General features: G+C 31.5%; 1 long non-coding RNA gene across 1 annotated transcript; it reads right to left on the reverse strand.

Moving 5' to 3' along the window:
- Positions 1-312: 312 nt before the first annotated feature.
- On the reverse strand, positions 313-4,313 carry LOC139486492 (uncharacterized). The gene is made up of 2 exons (XR_011655590.1): positions 2,833-4,313; positions 313-1,279 (listed from the first exon to the last, which is right to left on the reverse strand). It is a non-coding gene; the product is annotated as an uncharacterized lncRNA (long non-coding RNA).
- Between the last annotated feature and the right edge of the window lie 1,387 nt (positions 4,314-5,700).

Below are 5,700 nucleotides of genomic sequence, written 5' to 3' on the forward strand. Positions count from 1 at the left end.
ACATATATAAAATATATACAGTATAAGAGAGCATTTCATTGATTAAGTAACAGTATATTTTACATGCAGTCATTGAACCATGAAAATGGGGTCAGGTGCAATGTACATATAATGGCAAACTGAAACATCATAACATATTAATTAGCTACTAGCATTTGAATACAAGACAAGAAACATCCAGCTCTTTTAGCTTTTAAAATGTAAAGCTCTATAAAATAGCTTACATCATCACCCCAAGACTGTAATACAAATTTCTTGTATACAACCAATTTTTATGACTTTTGTGTAAGGCGAGACAAAATAAAATGATACTTTGAAGTACATGTATTGTTTAATATGTTTGACTACTATTATAAAATGCCAGTTTCAGAATGAACAGTAATTTAGAAGATTATTAAAATACATGTAGATACATTCAGACTATTATAACTATACAGCAAGCTGTCATTCGACTCTAACCAACAACCATGCCAGGGCTGTAAAGCTTGTCTAGGTTGGTAAAAACTTCCATCATCATGCATATATATGACACTAACCAATAGTGATGGACCGTGACAGACCCTCATGGAAAGTAAAGGAGGTTTAACACTTCCTGGTGGTACATGTAGCCAACAATAGCAATGGCAGCATAGAAACTCTTATTATATCCAAATTCTTATTTCAAATGAATAATTATCCAAGGTGAATCAGATGATGTATGATCATGATGCTGCACTTTTAGTATTGACAATGATTGATATATATTCACTGAAACTAGAAATTTCCATTATTCCAATTTTCTATTCTTAATGATATAACTATCCAAGATAATCATGGAATTAAGATATGATGCACTACTAATATTCCTAGAAAACTTTAAATTCTCTTTATTTCAAATTGTTAATATTACTTATTTCAAATATATATATATATATATATCAAAGGTATGCTCTGTCACCAAGTAATGTAGTACATTGTATTTCCTACATTTTTTCTATGAATTGTAAGTTTGCTATTTGTTCAATTCACAATTCTCTTTTTGTCCAATCAGATCATCCCATCAACTGTACATCATGACATAATGCTGTTATCTCTATCAACGTTATTTCCAAACCAATAAGTAACACAAAATTATGAATGAATCCACCATTTCACAATTTATAGCTACAGGTACAAATGAGGTACCATATGAGAGTAACTTAGTGACACTATATATTTCCTATATATACATTGATATACATGATATATGCCGCTTCATAATCTGGCTGGGAATCATGCTCAAACCAATGTGATATCTTATCTACAAAAAAAATATACATTAAGAATAAAGTATTTATTATATATAAACTTGTATTTATCTACAAGAAAAACTAGCAATCATAAGTTGCTTGACAACAAAGTTTAATGATGTAAAGAAATGAATTTATGACTTATACAATTTAATTGATAAGTCCCTTATGAGAAGAAGAATAAAACCCTTTTTTGAGGTTCTATTTCTAAAACAAAATGTTCTCTCTTTCTACATCAATGTTTTCTTAGGTGTATACTTCATTGAAGGGTTACTGTCTAATAGAGGCTATAGCACTATACTTGTTGTGATCAATTTATAATACTTTTTTATTTTGAAATAGAATTTGTTGAATATTACTACCAACGTGACATGGTGACAAAGCAAATAGTATTTATAAGATTCTTCTTCTTCTTCTTTATAATCCATCAACATACTGATGATAACATGTCGGGCACTTATTTAACTATGCCGCGCATGCGTGGGATCTAATTTTTATTTAGTCATGACAGTCATGACAGTGAATAATATACAAAAGATAAAAATAAAAATTTCAACATAATTTCTTTTTCTTGTTATAACATATATTTAAGTTCTACAAAATTAAGAGCATAACAAATCATTTATAACAAAATAATGAATGATACCCGGTAAAATCTTAAATTTCTTATCACAAAAGATGAAAAGTGTTAAAAATTGTTGTTAAGGACGCAATGCCGTCTCATCATTTGGAATCAGGCATGTCAGGGCACAATATCAATATACTCTTTTTTTTGCCCCGGGCAATTTTGAGGTTATTGCATATATACAAACCCAAGCCTTGAACATGTTGAAGGTATTCATAACACATATGTGACAAATTATAATTATTGTACATCACCCACCAGTGGCTATATAAATAGGTATATCATCGTCGTAACTAGTCCGAGATTACTCTGACGTCCCTGGTGGAAACGTAACTAGTCCGAGATTACTTTGATGTCCAAACGGCTGTTTTGCCAGACAAGCTTGTCTCGGACTACATCGTAACATGTGAAGATTGGTTGGTTATTGGTTAATAAAAAAAAGTGACCAATATTTCATGCAAATTTAGGACGTGACAGTTATCAATACATTAACATACAATATGTAGGATTACTCGATCAGGGGTTTAGGTCTTGTAACTGTTATATAGCCTATAGGCCATCCCGCACAACCATACCATTGTGAATACCCCACATGTCAATGCATGTTAGGCAATAAACAGGGGTGGATCCAGCCATTTTTAAAAGGGGGTTTAAACCATACTTGTTTATATGTAACTTTTTAAATCATGCATTGATCTTTCAAAAAACATGAAAAAGGGGGGGGGGTCCAATCACAGGAACAATTTTTTAACAAGCCCAAATTCTTACTTTGCCTTTGAACAGGCTACTATCCAAGAGTGTGGAGTATTGGAACGTCGATTCATACCTGTATGCACAAATTTAACAAATGTGAACATTTTTCCTTCAAACTCTTGGGTGATGATCCATGATCAATGATTATTCTGATAGACATGTATTAAAATATTCATTTCTACTCACCAATTGCAATTTCCAGCTCAGCTTATATTGTACTATAGTTTCCTTCTACCATGTCAACGATTTTGTGTAAAATAAGTTAGCTATTAGAAGCGCTGACACTGCCGACACACATGCGACATGAATGCAACAAAAATAAAGAGGGTACGGTAACGTTAAATCGTTTACGGGCGAAGAATTATTTTCCGTTTTTAATTAAACTTGTCAGATTTGATTAATTATCGTCGAAAAATGTCCCTAATGGATAGTCATTCAAATTAAACCAGCTTTATTATGCTGTATGCATGTAATATATATGTAACCTGGTCTTTAAATGTACTTTAAGTACAGTGTCTGACGTATTTATAAACATTTTCTTGATTATTTATCCTATTTCAAATATTAATTTGAATGAAATTATAAGCCTTTTTCTGCTATAATATTCAAACTTTATTTTTTAACGAAGGCTTCTGGTATGTAGTTTTTTTTACAAAAGGCCCTCGAATTATAGACACATTAAAAAATAAAGATGGAAAGTCAAACGCATGAGTCTGGCAAAAATAAAGTTAACGGACAATGTCATGACAATAAACGGAAAACGATAAAAGACAGAGTTATATCTATATATTTTTTTCCCTTCCTCAAATTTACTCAAATGCAATTTATATAGGTAACATAAAAAGATAAATGATAATGCATTCATTTACAATATTTAAAAATAGTTACATCTTAAATTTAATTTAACATATTAAGATCACGTTTTCAAGTGTTCACGGCCGACATCCGTTATTATTAAATAAGGGTGTAAAAATGAATGACAAATTCTTCACCACGTACGGCAGTCTGTAATTGCATATAAAACGTATTGCAATCACTTGTAAACCATTAAATATAAAGGTTCAGGTGCTTATATTCAATAATCAAATATTATTTCGGCAATATGTTGATTTTTTTTAGTCAATTCGCGGCGATTTGTGCAGCAGTATGACTTTGAGCTACTTTTTTTATTTATATAATTATAAAACAGTGTTAAATAATTAAATAGGAAGAAGTTAGAATTCAAATTGAATATTTGTTTTATTTAAATAACATGATTAAGGGGACGTGGTAGACTTTCAGTTAAAAAATCGTCTTCTTTCACAGTTTTATTTTATTCTTGAAAGGGGAGCAACCCCTGATAAATAATGGGAAAGTTTCACTCGTTTTGTGTCCAAATTATTAAAATCTGAACACGACTGGACACGGTCTGACAACATCTTGATGTCAGTTTGTATCCATGGTCTGTTTTGGTCTGACACGGTCTTAACGGATCTAAACAGCTCGCTAGAAGATACAGTCTTAAATATCTTGACATGCCTTAACGGGACTAATTTACCTAATGAGACTATCGATCCGAATGGAGACTTAACGAACTGACAAATCTTGACGTTTTCCTCTAGCGGTAAATCCAGTCAATTAAGATACGATCAGACCAAAATGACCGTTTCAGACTGAAATCGTGCTACTAGTGCGAATTACTATTTGTATATTGCTTTCGTTTACTTTCGATAGTGTTTCTATATTATGAAGAAAACAGACATATTATCAAATACATATTATTATTGTTCTTTCAATCACTGTACCTTCTGCTTATATGAAAATTACCAAATAGTTAAAATTCACATATTTTTACATCAATCTAAAAGCTTTAAACAAGTTAAGTTAAAAACTTCAGACGCAAATATTTGCAGAAAAGTAATATGAATAAAATAATTGGTAATAGAACAAAAACCCAAAGAACTATCTAACCTATTAAACTGGCAATAACATTTAACCTCTTAGTTGCAAAACCCAAAGACTGTGGAGAGATAGACCCAGCACATTGTCAAAGTGGAGTATATACAATCTTCCCGCCAGGACTAAAACCATTTGACGTTTACTGTAAACTGACCAACCAAGGGAAAGCTTGGACAGTGAGTTTTATATTATAGTACTTTTCAGATAAAGTACTTTGTTGTCCTTTAACGATTGATAAGAAGTATCCCGCTAAGATTCCAAACGACTAAAAATATTATAAGGCAATTGATACAGTGTCGCTTATAACGACTGTTGGGTAACAAATCAAGACGTTTTAGCGTTCATATTCTTAAATATTAACAACGAGTCGGTTAGTACGGTTATGAAATAGACACATGTTCACAAATATTCTGTAGTTGTTAGTTCATGTGTGTCATATTTGTTTTCGTAAATTGTTTTGTTAAAAAGTAGGTAGTTAGTTTTCTACATTGAATTGTTTCATATTTTTCATGGCGGGTTCTTTTATGGCCGACTTTAAACTATGGTTTTTTTTTCTCATGATTGAAGACCGTTTGGTTGCCTTTTACCTACTTTATCTACTTCATTTCAACTTTGGTGGAAAGTTGTGTCATTAGCAATCACGCCACGCACTCTTCTTTTCATATTTACTTCATTTATAAAAGTATAACAGTAATGATAAAAAAAGACAGAACAAGATACCTCATTAACATTGATTTTATGGCCAACATTTCAAAAAAGTAACGTACCAAGAAAATCAGGAAGGACAACTCATTGCTTGATAATTGTCAGTATATCTATAACATGGCATTGATATCGTATTCAGGTTATTCAAAGACGATTCGATGGGAAAATAGACTTCTACAGAACCTGGAAAGAATATGAGCATGGGTTTGGTAATCTTAAAGGAGAACACTGGCTTGGTAAGTTCAACAATCTCACACAAATATACTGGAGCGTCGAATAGCTTGTTTAATATATCCATATGTTTTTGTCTGAAACGTATTCAATTTGGTTTTTTAACTTGCATGATCACAAATAAAGTGTGGAAATACATTGGTTGTTGTTATGTGCTTCAATTGCTTAAAAGAGCACATT

The sequence above is a fragment of the Mytilus edulis genome, chromosome 8, assembly GCF_963676685.1.
Source record: "Mytilus edulis chromosome 8, xbMytEdul2.2, whole genome shotgun sequence".
NCBI classification, from domain to species: domain Eukaryota; kingdom Metazoa; phylum Mollusca; class Bivalvia; order Mytilida; family Mytilidae; genus Mytilus; species Mytilus edulis.